The 14,137-nt window shown below is 39.5% G+C and overlaps 12 non-coding genes across 12 annotated transcripts; all 12 read right to left on the minus strand.

Moving 5' to 3' along the window:
* Positions 1–263: 263 nt before the first annotated feature.
* Positions 264–382, minus strand: LOC140028242 (5S ribosomal RNA). The gene has a single exon (XR_011832196.1). It is a non-coding gene; the product is annotated as a 5S ribosomal RNA (ribosomal RNA).
* Positions 383–1,507: 1,125 nt separating this feature from the next.
* Positions 1,508–1,626, minus strand: LOC140028253 (5S ribosomal RNA). Its single transcript, XR_011832209.1, has one exon. It is a non-coding gene; the product is annotated as a 5S ribosomal RNA (ribosomal RNA).
* Positions 1,627–2,751: 1,125 nt separating this feature from the next.
* LOC140028264 (5S ribosomal RNA) lies at positions 2,752–2,870 on the minus strand. Its single transcript, XR_011832220.1, has one exon. It is a non-coding gene; the product is annotated as a 5S ribosomal RNA (ribosomal RNA).
* A 1,125-nt stretch (positions 2,871–3,995) lies between these two features.
* LOC140028275 (5S ribosomal RNA) lies at positions 3,996–4,114 on the minus strand. The gene has a single exon (XR_011832231.1). It is a non-coding gene; the product is annotated as a 5S ribosomal RNA (ribosomal RNA).
* A 1,135-nt stretch (positions 4,115–5,249) lies between these two features.
* Positions 5,250–5,368, minus strand: LOC140026462 (5S ribosomal RNA). The gene has a single exon (XR_011830406.1). It is a non-coding gene; the product is annotated as a 5S ribosomal RNA (ribosomal RNA).
* A 1,135-nt stretch (positions 5,369–6,503) lies between these two features.
* LOC140031290 (5S ribosomal RNA) lies at positions 6,504–6,622 on the minus strand. Its single transcript, XR_011835211.1, has one exon. It is a non-coding gene; the product is annotated as a 5S ribosomal RNA (ribosomal RNA).
* Positions 6,623–7,757: 1,135 nt separating this feature from the next.
* On the minus strand, positions 7,758–7,876 carry LOC140028286 (5S ribosomal RNA). The gene has a single exon (XR_011832245.1). It is a non-coding gene; the product is annotated as a 5S ribosomal RNA (ribosomal RNA).
* Positions 7,877–9,001: 1,125 nt separating this feature from the next.
* Positions 9,002–9,120, minus strand: LOC140030635 (5S ribosomal RNA). Its single transcript, XR_011834550.1, has one exon. It is a non-coding gene; the product is annotated as a 5S ribosomal RNA (ribosomal RNA).
* A 1,125-nt stretch (positions 9,121–10,245) lies between these two features.
* LOC140028297 (5S ribosomal RNA) lies at positions 10,246–10,364 on the minus strand. Its single transcript, XR_011832256.1, has one exon. It is a non-coding gene; the product is annotated as a 5S ribosomal RNA (ribosomal RNA).
* Positions 10,365–11,489: 1,125 nt separating this feature from the next.
* On the minus strand, positions 11,490–11,608 carry LOC140030636 (5S ribosomal RNA). Its single transcript, XR_011834551.1, has one exon. It is a non-coding gene; the product is annotated as a 5S ribosomal RNA (ribosomal RNA).
* A 1,125-nt stretch (positions 11,609–12,733) lies between these two features.
* Positions 12,734–12,852, minus strand: LOC140030638 (5S ribosomal RNA). The gene has a single exon (XR_011834553.1). It is a non-coding gene; the product is annotated as a 5S ribosomal RNA (ribosomal RNA).
* Positions 12,853–13,976: 1,124 nt separating this feature from the next.
* LOC140031244 (5S ribosomal RNA) lies at positions 13,977–14,095 on the minus strand. Its single transcript, XR_011835165.1, has one exon. It is a non-coding gene; the product is annotated as a 5S ribosomal RNA (ribosomal RNA).
* Positions 14,096–14,137: the final 42 nt, after the last annotated feature.

Below are 14,137 nucleotides of genomic sequence, written 5' to 3' on the forward strand. Positions count from 1 at the left end.
TTAATTTCGTGTTAGGTTCGTGTCGTGTTTTCAGGTCGTGTCGAAAATTGCCACCCCTAGTTGCGGTGATACATTTGCGCCGACAAATTTGAGCGACGATCCGGGCTTTGATCGAGCCGTACCGTTCCTGATTTGTCTCGCGCCTTCAGATCCTCCTTCACGCTTCGACAAGAAGCAAAATATTAAGCAATCGTTCCGACGGAGCTAAATTACTACAGGATAAAGAACGAATAGGAAATTTGGATTTCGAAACAAAAAAGAGAGGGGTGCAACACGAGGACTTCCCAGGGGGTCACCCATCCTAGTACTACTCTCGCCCAAGCACGCTTAACTTCGGAGTTCTGATGGGATCCGGTGCATTAGTGCTGGTATGATCGCACCCGCCATGTTCCTTTCGCTTTATTCTTTTAAACTACCCCGTCCTGCGAAGCAGTGTGGCTTTTCTAGACCGAAATTCATTTTAAGCGTCAATTCAAGCATTTTCCTCTTATCCTTTTATTTATTTACTTTATATTTTTTTTTGTTATTGATTTGCACCCTGTTTTTTTCCCTCATCCCGCAACTCTAAATTATCATGAAATCAATCCTTCACGCTTGCAGTTAGGGGTGGCAATTCGGGTCCAAATCAGGTTGGCGGGTCGGGTTCGGGTCAACAGACCCGCCAGAAAATCTGTTGACCCGAACCCCGACCCGCCAACCCGTGACGGGTCAGGTATGCTGACCCGAAACCGAAAATTTCAGGTTTACGGGGAGGCGGGTCGACCCGAAATGACCCGAAACTTAATTTTAATTTATTAATTTATCACTGTAATTTCTAATAAAATCAATTTCTCACAAAACTAATTACATAATCAAGTAATAAAAATTTAAATAAATGATTCCAAATCAAATCTAAAATAAATTAAACACCGTAAAAGTGTTTTATCCCAAGCAAAATATAAAATAAATTAAAACAATACAAAAGTGAAAAATAATATAATATATTATTTGTCCAAGTATAATAATTTCAACTTCACACAAATTAAATAAATTCGTTTAGGATTAAGTAATTAATGCCTTTGAAAAAAAGAATAACTTAGTTTAGTTAGATAAAATTATTTTTATGTTTATTAAATTATTTTTAATTCGTAAACGGGTCATATCAGGTCACCACTGGTTGACCCGGAATCGACCGGTTTTCTTTTCGGGTTCATCGGGTCCAACCCGATTCTGACCCGAATTCCCGAAACCTCAACCCAAACCCATTAATTTCGTGTTAGGTTCGTGTCGTGTTTTCAGGTCGTGTCGAAAATTGCCACCCCTAGTTGCGGTGATACATTTGTGCCGACAAATTTGAGCGACGATCCGGGCTTTGATCGAGCCGTACCGTTCCTGATTTGTCTCGCGCCTTCAGATCCTCCTTCACGCTTCGACAAGAAGCAAAATATTAAGCAATCGTTCCGACGGAGCTAAATTACTACAGGATAAAGAACGAATAGGAAATTTGGATTTCGAAACAAAAAAGAGAGGGGTGCAACACGAGGACTTCCCAGGGGGTCACCCATCCTAGTACTACTCTCGCCCAAGCACGCTTAACTTCGGAGTTCTGATGGGATCCGGTGCATTAGTGCTGGTATGATCGCACCCGCCATGTTCCTTTCGCTTTATTCTTTTAAACTACCCCGTCCTGCGAAGCAGTGTGGCTTTTCTAGACCGAAATTCATTTTAAGCGTCAATTCAAGCATTTTCCTCTTATCCTTTTATTTATTTACTTTATATTTTTTTTTGTTATTGATTTGCACCCTGTTTTTTTCCCTCATCCCGCAACTCTAAATTATCATGAAATCAATCCTTCACGCTTGCAGTTAGGGGTGGCAATTCGGGTCCAAATCAGGTTGGCGGGTCGGGTTCGGGTCAACAGACCCGCCAGAAAATCTGTTGACCCGAACCCCGACCCGCCAACCCGTGACGGGTCAGGTATGCTGACCCGAACCCGAAAATTTCAGGTTTACGGGGCGGCGGGTCGACCCGAAATGACCCGAAACTTAATTTTAATTTATTAATTTATCACTGTAATTTCTGATAAAATAAATTTCTCACAAAACTAATTACATAATCAAGTAATAAAAATTTAAATAAATGATTCCAAATCAAATCTAAAATAAATTAAACACCGTAAAAGTGTTTTATCCCAAGCAAAATATAAAATAAATTAAAACTATACAAAAGTGAAAAATAATATAATATATTATTTGTCCAAGTATAATAATTTCAACTTCACACAAATTAAATAAATTCGTTTAGGATTAAGTAATTAATGCCTTTGAAAAAAAGAATAACTTAGTTTAGTTAGATAAAATTATTTTTATGTTTATTAAATTATTTTTAATTCGTAAACGGGTCATATCAAGTCACCACGGGTTGACCCGAAATCGACCGGTTTTCTTTTCGGGTTCATCGGGTCCAACCCGATTCTGACCCGAATTCCCGAAACCTCAACCCAAACCCATTAATTTCGTGTTAGGTTCGTGTCGTGTTTTCAGGTCGTGTCGAAAATTGCCACCCCTAGTTGCGGTGATACATTTGCGCCGACAAATTTGAGCGACGATCCGGGCTTTGATCGAGCCGTACCGTTCCTGATTTGTCTCGCGCCTTCAGATCCTCCTTCACGCTTCGACAAGAAGCAAAATATTAAGCAATCGTTCCGACGGAGCTAAATTACTACAGGATAAAGAACGAATAGGAAATTTGGATTTCGAAACAAAAAAGAGAGGGGTGCAACACGAGGACTTCCCAGGGGGTCACCCATCCTAGTACTACTCTCGCCCAAGCACGCTTAACTTCGGAGTTCTGATGGGATCCGGTGCATTAGTGCTGGTATGATCGCACCCGCCATGTTCCTTTCGCTTTATTCTTTTAAACTACCCCGTCCTGCGAAGCAGTGTGGCTTTTCTAGACCGAAATTCATTTTAAGCGTCAATTCAAGCATTTTCCTCTTATCCTTTTATTTATTTACTTTATATTTTTTTTTGTTATTGATTTGCACCCTGTTTTTTTCCCTCATCCCGCAACTCTAAATTATCATGAAATCAATCCTTCACGCTTGCAGTTAGGGGTGGCAATTCGGGTCCAAATCAGGTTGGCGGGTCGGGTTCGGGTCAACAGACCCGCCAGAAAATCTGTTGACCCGAACCCCGACCCGCCAACCCGTGACGGGTCAGGTATGCTGACCCGAAACCGAAAATTTCAGGTTTACGGGGAGGCGGGTCGACCCGAAATGACCCGAAACTTAATTTTAATTTATTAATTTATCACTGTAATTTCTAATAAAATCAATTTCTCACAAAACTAATTACATAATCAAGTAATAAAAATTTAAATAAATGATTCCAAATCAAATCTAAAATAAATTAAACACCGTAAAAGTGTTTTATCCCAAGCAAAATATAAAATAAATTAAAACAATACAAAAGTGAAAAATAATATAATATATTATTTGTCCAAGTATAATAATTTCAACTTCACACAAATTAAATAAATTCGTTTAGGATTAAGTAATTAATGCCTTTGAAAAAAAGAATAACTTAGTTTAGTTAGATAAAATTATTTTTATGTTTATTAAATTATTTTTAATTCGTAAACGGGTCATATCAGGTCACCACTGGTTGACCCGGAATCGACCGGTTTTCTTTTCGGGTTCATCGGGTCCAACCCGATTCTGACCCGAATTCCCGAAACCTCAACCCAAACCCATTAATTTCGTGTTAGGTTCGTGTCGTGTTTTCAGGTCGTGTCGAAAATTGCCACCCCTAGTTGCGGTGATACATTTGCGCCGACAAATTTGAGCGACGATCCGGGCTTTGATCGAGCCGTACCGTTCCTGATTTGTCTCGCGCCTTCAGATCCTCCTTCACGCTTCGACAAGAAGCAAAATATTAAGCAATCGTTCCGACGGAGCTAAATTACTACAGGATAAAGAACGAATAGGAAATTTGGATTTCGAAACAAAAAAGAGAGGGGTGCAACACGAGGACTTCCCAGGGGGTCACCCATCCTAGTACTACTCTCGCCCAAGCACGCTTAACTTCGGAGTTCTGATGGGATCCGGTGCATTAGTGCTGGTATGATCGCACCCGCCATGTTCCTTTCGCTTTATTCTTTTAAACTACCCCGTCCTGCGAAGCAGTGTGGCTTTTCTAGACCGAAATTCATTTTAAGCGTCAATTCAAGCATTTTCCTCTTATCCTTTTATTTATTTACTTTATATTTTTTTTTGTTATTGATTTGCACCCTGTTTTTTTCCCTCATCCCGCAACTCTAAATTATCATGAAATCAATCCTTCACGCTTGCAGTTAGGGGTGGCAATTCGGGTCCAAATCAGGTTGGCGGGTCGGGTTCGGGTCAACAGACCCGCCAGAAAATCTGTTGACCCGAACCCCGACCCGCCAACCCGTGACGGGTCAGGTATGCTGACCCGAACCCGAAAATTTCAGGTTTACGGGGCGGCGGGTCGACCCGAAATGACCCGAAACTTAATTTTAATTTATTAATTTATCACTGTAATTTCTAATATAATCAATTTCTCACAAAACTAATTACATAATCAAGTAATAAAAATTTAAATAAATGATTCCAAATCAAATCTAAAATAAATTAAACACCGTAAAAGTGTTTTATCCCAAGCAAAATATAAAATAAATTAAAACAATACAAAAGTGAAAAATAATATAATATATTATTTGTCCAAGTATAATAATTTCAACTTCACACAAATTAAATAAATTCGTTTAGGATTAAGTAATTAATGCCTTTGAAAAAAAGAATAACTTAGTTTAGTTAGATAAAATTATTTTTATGTTTATTAAATTATTTTTAATTCGTAAACGGGTCATATCGGGTCATATCAGGTCACCACGGGTTGACCCGAAATCGACCGGTTTTCTTTTCGGGTTCATCGGGTCCAACCCGATTCTGACCCGAATTCCCGAAACCTCAACCCAAACCCATTAATTTCGTGTTAGGTTCGTGTCGTGTTTTCAGGTCGTGTCGAAAATTGCCACCCCTAGTTGCGGTGATACATTTGCGCCGACAAATTTGAGCGACGATCCGGGCTTTGATCGAGCCGTACCGTTCCTGATTTGTCTCGCGCCTTCAGATCCTCCTTCACGCTTCGACAAGAAGCAAAATATTAAGCAATCGTTCCGACGGAGCTAAATTACTACAGGATAAAGAACAAATAGGAAATTTGGATTTCGAAACAAAAAAGAGAGGGGTGCAACACGTGGACTTCCCAGGGGGTCACCCATCCTAGTACTACTCTCGCCCAAGCACGCTTAACTTCGGAGTTCTGATGGGATCCGGTGCATTAGTGCTGGTATGATCGCACCCGCCATGTTCCTTTCGCTTTATTCTTTTAAACTACCCCGTCCTGCGAAGCAGTGTGGCTTTTCTAGACCGAAATTCATTTTAAGCGTCAATTCAAGCATTTTCCTCTTATCCTTTTATTTATTTAATTTATATTTTTTTTTGTTATTGATTTGCACCCTGTTTTTTTCCCTCATCCCGCAACTCTAAATTATCATGAAATCAATCCTTCACGCTTGCAGTTAGGGGTGGCAATTCGGGTCCAAATCAGGTTGGCGGGTCGGGTTCGGGTCAACAGACCCGCCAGAAAATCTGTTGACCCGAACCCCGACCCGCCAACCCGTGACGGGTCAGGTATGCTGACCCGAACCCGAAAATTTCAGGTTTACGGGGCGGCGGGTCGACCCGAAATGACCCGAAACTTAATTTTAATTTATTAATTTATCACTGTAATTTCTGATAAAATCAATTTCTCACAAAACTAATTACATAATCAAGTAATAAAAATTTAAATAAATGATTCCAAATCAAATCTAAAATAAATTAAACACCGTAAAAGTGTTTTATCCCAAGCAAAATATAAAATAAATTAAAACAATACAAAAGTGAAAAATAATATAATATATTATTTGTCCAAGTATAATAATTTCAACTTCACACAAATTAAATAAATTCGTTTAGGATTAAGTAATTAATGCCTTTGAAAAAAAGAATAACTTAGTTTAGTTAGATAAAATTATTTTTATGTTTATTAAATTATTTTTAATTCGTAAACGGGTCATATCGGGTCATATCAGGTCACCACGGGTTGACCCGAAATCGACCGGTTTTCTTTTCGGGTTCATCGGGTCCAACCCGATTCTGACCCGAATTCCCGAAACCTCAACCCAAACCCATTAATTTCGTGTTAGGTTCGTGTCGTGTTTTCAGGTCGTGTCGAAAATTGCCACCCCTAGTTGCGGTGATACATTTGCGCCGACAAATTTGAGCGACGATCCGGGCTTTGATCGAGCCGTACCGTTCCTGATTTGTCTCGCGCCTTCAGATCCTCCTTCACGCTTCGACAAGAAGCAAAATATTAAGCAATCGTTCCGACGGAGCTAAATTACTACAGGATAAAGAACGAATAGGAAATTTGGATTTCGAAACAAAAAAGAGAGGGGTGCAACACGAGGACTTCCCAAGGGGTCACCCATCCTAGTACTACTCTCGCCCAAGCACGCTTAATTTCGGAGTTCTGATGGGATCCGGTGCATTAGTGCTGGTATGATCGCACCCGCCATGTTCCTTTCGCTTTATTCTTTTAAACTACCCCGTCCTGCGAAGCAGTGTGGCTTTTCTAGACCGAAATTCATTTTAAGCGTCAATTCAAGCATTTTCCTCTTATCCTTTTATTTATTTACTTTATATTTTTTTTTGTTATTGATTTGCACCCTGTTTTTTTCCCTCATCCCGCAACTCTAAATTATCATGAAATCAATCCTTCACGCTTGCAGTTAGGGGTGGCAATTCGGGTCCAAATCAGGTTGGCGGGTCGGGTTCGGGTCAACAGACCCGCCAGAAAATCTGTTGACCCGAACCCCGACCCGCCAACCCGTAACGGGTCAGGTATGCTGACCCGAACCCGAAAATTTCAGGTTTACGGGGCGGCGGGTCGACCCGAAATGACCCGAAACTTAATTTTAATTTATTAATTTAACACTGTAATTTCTGATAAAATCAATTTCTCACAAAACTAATTACATAATCAAGTAATAAAAATTTAAATAAATGATTCCAAATCAAATCTAAAATAAATTAAACACCGTAAAAGTGTTTTATCCCAAGCAAAATATAAAATAAATTAAAACAATACAAAAGTGAAAAATAATATAATATATTATTTGTCCAAGTATAATAATTTCAACTTCACACAAATTAAATAAATTCGTTTAGGATTAAGTAATTAATGCCTTTGAAAAAAAGAATAACTTAGTTTACTTAGATAAAATTATTTTTATATTTATTAAATTATTTTTAATTCGTAAACGGGTCATATCGGGTCATATCAGGTCACCACGGGTTGACCCGAAATCGACCGGTTTTCTTTTCGGGTTCATCGGGTCCAACCCGATTCTGACCCGAATTCCCGAAACCTCAACCCAAACCCATTAATTTCGTGTTAGGTTCGTGTCGTGTTTTCAGGTCGTGTCGAAAATTGCCACCCCTAGTTGCGGTGATACATTTGCGCCGACAAATTTGAGCGACGATCCGGGGTTTGATCGAGCCGTACCGTTCCTGATTTGTCTCGCGCCTTCAGATCCTCCTTCACGCTTCGACAAGAAGCAAAATATTAAGCAATCGTTCCGACGGAGCTAAATTACTACAGGATAAAGAACGAATAGGAAATTTGGATTTCGAAACAAAAAAGAGAGGGGTGCAACACGAGGACTTCCCAGGGGGTCACCCATCCTAGTACTACTCTCGCCCAAGCACGCTTAACTTCGGAGTTCTGATGGGATCCGGTGCATTAGTGCTGGTATGATCGCACCCGCCATGTTCCTTTCGCTTTATTCTTTTAAACTACCCCGTCCTGCGAAGCAGTGTGGCTTTTCTAGACCGAAATTCATTTTAAGCGTCAATTCAAGCATTTTCCTCTTATCCTTTTATTTATTTACTTTATATTTTTTTTTGTTATTGATTTGCACCCTGTTTTTTTCCCTCATCCCGCAACTCTAAATTATCATGAAATCAATCCTTCACGCTTGCAGTTAGGGGTGGCAATTCGGGTCCAAATCAGGTTGGCGGGTCGGGTTCGGGTCAACAGACCCGCCAGAAAATCTGTTGACCCGAACCCCGACCCGCCAACCCGTGACGGGTCAGGTATGCTGACCCGAAATCGAAAATTTCAGGTTTACGGGGCGGCGGGTCGACCCGAAATGACCCGAAACTTAATTTTAATTTATTAATTTATCACTGTAATTTCTAATAAAATCAATTTCTCACAAAACTAATTACATAATCAAGTAATAAAAATTTAAATAAATGATTCCAAATCAAATCTAAAATAAATTAAACACCGTAAAAGTGTTTTATCCCAAGCAAAATATAAAATAAATTAAAACAATACAAAAGTGAAAAATAATATAATATATTATTTGTCCAAGTATAATAATTTCAACTTCACACAAATTAAATAAATTCGTTTAGGATTAAGTAATTAATGCCTTTGAAAAAAAGAATAACTTAGTTTAGTTAGATAAAATTATTTTTATGTTTATTAAATTATTTTTAATTCGTAAACGGGTCATATCAGGTCACCACTGGTTGACCCGGAATCGACCGGTTTTCTTTTCGGGTTCATCGGGTCCAACCCGATTCTGACCCGAATTCCCGAAACCTCAACCCAAACCCATTAATTTCGTGTTAGGTTCGTGTCGTGTTTTCAGGTCGTGTCGAAAATTGCCACCCCTAGTTGCGGTGATACATTTGCGCCGACAAATTTGAGCGACGATCCGGGCTTTGATCGAGCCGTACCGTTCCTGATTTGTCTCGCGCCTTCAGATCCTCCTTCACGCTTCAACAAGAAGCAAAATATTAAGCAATCGTTCCGACGGAGCTAAATTACTACAGAATAAAGAACGAATAGGAAATTTGGATTTCGAAACAAAAAAGAGAGAGGTGCAACACGAGGACTTCCCAGGGGGTCACCCATCCTAGTACTACTCTCGCCCAAGCACGCTTAACTTCGGAGTTCTGATGGGATCCGGTGCATTAGTGCTGGTATGATCGCACCCGCCATGTTCCTTTCGCTTTATTCTTTTAAACTACCCCGTCCTGCGAAGCAGTGTGGCTTTTCTAGACCGAAATTCATTTTAAGCGTCAATTCAAGCATTTTCCTCTTATCCTTTTATTTATTTACTTTATATTTTTTTTTGTTATTGATTTGCACCCTGTTTTTTTCCCTCATCCCGCAACTCTAAATTATCATGAAATCAATCCTTCACGCTTGCAGTTAGGGGTGGCAATTCGGGTCCAAATCAGGTTGGCGGGTCGGGTTCGGGTCAACAGACCCGCCAGAAAATCTGTTGACCCGAACCCCGACCCGCCAACCCGTGACGGGTCAGGTATGCTGACCCGAACCCGAAAATTTCAGGTTTACGGGGCGGCGGGTCGACCCGAAATGACCCGAAACTTAATTTTAATTTATTAATTTATCACTGTAATTTCTAATAAAATCAATTTCTCACAAAACTAATTACATAATCAAGTAATAAAAATTTAAATAAATGATTCCAAATCAAATCTAAAATAAATTAAACACCGTAAAAGTGTTTTATCCCAAGCAAAATATAAAATAAATTAAAACAATACAAAAGTGAAAAATAATATAATATATTATTTGTCCAAGTATAATAATTTCAACTTCACACAAATTAAATAAATTCGTTTAGGATTAAGTAATTAATGCCTTTGAAAAAAAGAATAACTTAGTTTAGTTAGATAAAATTATTTTTATGTTTATTAAATTATTTTTAATTCGTAAACGGGTCATATCAGGTCACCACTGGTTGACCCGGAATCGACCGGTTTTCTTTTCGGGTTCATCGGGTCCAACCCGATTCTGACCCGAATTCCCGAAACCTCAACCCAAACCCATTAATTTCGTGTTAGGTTCGTGTCGTGTTTTCAGGTCGTGTCGAAAATTGCCACCCCTAGTTGCGGTGATACATTTGCGCCGACAAATTTGAGCGACGATCCGGGCTTTGATCGAGCCGTACCGTTCCTGATTTGTCTCGCGCCTTCAGATCCTCCTTCACGCTTCGACAAGAAGCAAAATATTAAGCAATCGTTCCGACGGAGCTAAATTACTACAGGATAAAGAACGAATAGGAAATTTGGATTTCGAAACAAAAAAGAGAGGGGTGCAACACGAGGACTTCCCAGGGGGTCACCCATCCTAGTACTACTCTCGCCCAAGCACGCTTAACTTCGGAGTTCTGATGGGATCCGGTGCATTAGTGCTGGTATGATCGCACCCGCCATGTTCCTTTCGCTTTATTCTTTTAAACTACCCCGTCCTGCGAAGCAGTGTGGCTTTTCTAGACCGAAATTCATTTTAAGCGTCAATTCAAGCATTTTCCTCTTATCCTTTTATTTATTTACTTTATATTTTTTTTTGTTATTGATTTGCACCCTGTTTTTTTCCCTCATCCCGCAACTCTAAATTATCATGAAATCAATCCTTCACGCTTGCAGTTAGGGGTGGCAATTCGGGTCCAAATCAGGTTGGCGGGTCGGGTTCGGGTCAACAGACCCGCCAGAAAATCTGTTGACCCGAACCCCGACCCGCCAACCCGTGACGGGTCAGGTATGCTGACCCGAAATCGAAAATTTCAGGTTTACGGGGCGGCGGGTCGACCCGAAATGACCCGAAACTTAATTTTAATTTATTAATTTATCACTGTAATTTCTAATAAAATCAATTTCTCACAAAACTAATTACATAATCAAGTAATAAAAATTTAAATAAATGATTCCAAATCAAATCTAAAATAAATTAAACACCGTAAAAGTGTTTTATCCCAAGCAAAATATAAAATAAATTAAAACAATACAAAAGTGAAAAATAATATAATATATTATTTGTCCAAGTATAATAATTTCAACTTCACACAAATTAAATAAATTCGTTTAGGATTAAGTAATTAATGCCTTTGAAAAAAAGAATAACTTAGTTTAGTTAGATAAAATTATTTTTATGTTTATTAAATTATTTTTAATTCGTAAACGGGTCATATCAGGTCACCACTGGTTGACCCGGAATCGACCGGTTTTCTTTTCGGGTTCATCGGGTCCAACCCGATTCTGACCCGAATTCCCGAAACCTCAACCCAAACCCATTAATTTCGTGTTAGGTTCGTGTCGTGTTTTCAGGTCGTGTCGAAAATTGCCACCCCTAGTTGCGGTGATACATTTGCGCCGACAAATTTGAGCGACGATCCGGGCTTTGATCGAGCCGTACCGTTCCTGATTTGTCTCGCGCCTTCAGATCCTCCTTCACGCTTCGACAAGAAGCAAAATATTAAGCAATCGTTCCGACGGAGCTAAATTACTACAGAATAAAGAACGAATAGGAAATTTGGATTTCGAAACAAAAAAGAGAGAGGTGCAACACGAGGACTTCCCAGGGGGTCACCCATCCTAGTACTACTCTCGCCCAAGCACGCTTAACTTCGGAGTTCTGATGGGATCCGGTGCATTAGTGCTGGTATGATCGCACCCGCCATGTTCCTTTCGCTTTATTCTTTTAAACTACCCCGTCCTGCGAAGCAGTGTGGCTTTTCTAGACCGAAATTCATTTTAAGCGTCAATTCAAGCATTTTCCTCTTATCCTTTTATTTATTTACTTTATATTTTTTTTTGTTATTGATTTGCACCCTGTTTTTTTCCCTCATCCCGCAACTCTAAATTATCATGAAATCAATCCTTCACGCTTGCAGTTAGGGGTGGCAATTCGGGTCCAAATCAGGTTGGCGGGTCGGGTTCGGGTCAACAGACCCGCCAGAAAATCTGTTGACCCGAACCCCGACCCGCCAACCCGTGACGGGTCAGGTATGCTGACCCGAACCCGAAAATTTCAGGTTTACGGGGCGGCGGGTCGACCCGAAATGACCCGAAACTTAATTTTAATTTATTAATTTATCACTGTAATTTCTAATAAAATCAATTTCTCACAAAACTAATTACATAATCAAGTAATAAAAATTTAAATAAATGATTCCAAATCAAATCTAAAATAAATTAAACACCGTAAAAGTGTTTTATCCCAAGCAAAATATAAAATAAATTAAAACAATACAAAAGTGAAAAATAATATAATATATTATTTGTCCAAGTATAATAATTTCAACTTCACACAAATTAAATAAATTCGTTTAGGATTAAGTAATTAATGCCTTTGAAAAAAAGAATAACTTAGTTTAGTTAGATAAAATTATTTTTATGTTTATTAAATTATTTTTAATTCGTAAACGGGTCATATCAGGTCACCACTGGTTGACCCGGAATCGACCGGTTTTCTTTTCGGGTTCATCGGGTCCAACCCGATTCTGACCCGAATTCCCGAAACCTCAACCCAAACCCATTAATTTCGTGTTAGGTTCGTGTCGTGTTTTCAGGTCGTGTCGAAAATTGCCACCCCTAGTTGCGGTGATACATTTGCGCCGACAAATTTGAGCGACGATCCGGGCTTTGATCGAGCCGTACCGTTCCTGATTTGTCTCGCGCCTTCAGATCCTCCTTCACGCTTCGACAAGAAGCAAAATATTAAGCAATCGTTCCGACGGAGCTAAATTACTACAGAATAAAGAACGAATAGGAAATTTGGATTTCGAAACAAAAAAGAGAGAGGTGCAACACGAGGACTTCCCAGGGGGTCACCCATCCTAGTACTACTCTCGCCCAAGCACGCTTAACTTCGGAGTTCTGATGGGATCCGGTGCATTAGTGCTGGTATGATCGCACCCGCCATGTTCCTTTCGCTTTATTCTTTTAAACTACCCCGTCCTGCGAAGCAGTGTGGCTTTTCTAGACCGAAATTCATTTTAAGCGTCAATTCAAGCATTTTCCTCTTATCCTTTTATTTATTTACTTTATATTTTTTTTTGTTATTGATTTGCACCCTGTTTTTTTCCCTCATCCCGCAACTCTAAATTATCATGAAATCAATCCTTCACGCTTGCAGTTAGGGGTGGCAATTCGGGTCCAAATCAGGTTGGCGGGTCGGGTTCGGGTCAACAGACCCGCCAGAAAATCTGTTGACCCGAACCCCGACCCGCCAACCCGTGACGGGTCAGGTATGCTGACCCGAACCCGAAAATTTCAGGTTTACGGGGCGGCGGGTCGACCCCAAATGACCCGAAACTTAATTTTAATTTATTAATTTATCACTGTAATTTCTAATAAAATCAATTTCTCACAAAACTAATTACATAATCAAGTAATAAAAATTTAAATAAATGATTCCAAATCAAATCTAAAATAAATTAAACACCGTAAAAGTGTTTTATCCCAAGCAAAATATAAAATAAATTAAAACAATACAAAAGTGAAAAATAATATAATATATTATTTGTCCAAGTATAATAATTTCAACTTCACACAAATTAAATAAATTCGTTTAGGATTAAGTAATTAATGCCTTTGAAAAAAAGAATAACTTAGTTTAGTTAGATAAAATTATTTTTATGTTTATTAAATTATTTTTAATTCGTAAACGGGTCATATCGGGTCATATCAGGTCACCACGGGTTGACCCGAAATCGACCGGTTTTCTTTTCGGGTTCATCGGGTCCAACCCGAATTCCCGAAACCTCAACCCAAACCCATTAATTTCGTGTTAGGTTCGTGTCGTGTTTTCAGGTCGTGTCGAAAATTGCCACCCCTAGTTGCGGTGATACATTTGCGCCGACAAATTTGAGCGACGATCCGGGCTTTGATCGAGCCGTACCGTTCCTGATTTGTCTCGCGCCTTCAGATCCTCCTTCACGCTTCGACAAGAAGCAAAATATTAAGCAATCGTTCCGACGGAGCTAAATTACTACAGGATAAAGAACGAATAGGAAATTTGGATTTCGAAACAAAAAAGAGAGGGGTGCAACACGAGGACTTCCCAGGGGGTCACCCATCCTAGTACTACTCTCGCCCAAGCACGCTTAACATCGGAGTTCTGATGGGATCCGGTGCATTAATGCTGGTATGATCGCACCCGCCATGTTCCTTTCGCTTTATTCTTTTAAACTACCCCGTCCT

Source organism: Coffea arabica, chromosome 11e (genome assembly GCF_036785885.1).
Source record: "Coffea arabica cultivar ET-39 chromosome 11e, Coffea Arabica ET-39 HiFi, whole genome shotgun sequence".
Lineage (NCBI taxonomy): Eukaryota > Viridiplantae > Streptophyta > Magnoliopsida > Gentianales > Rubiaceae > Coffea > Coffea arabica.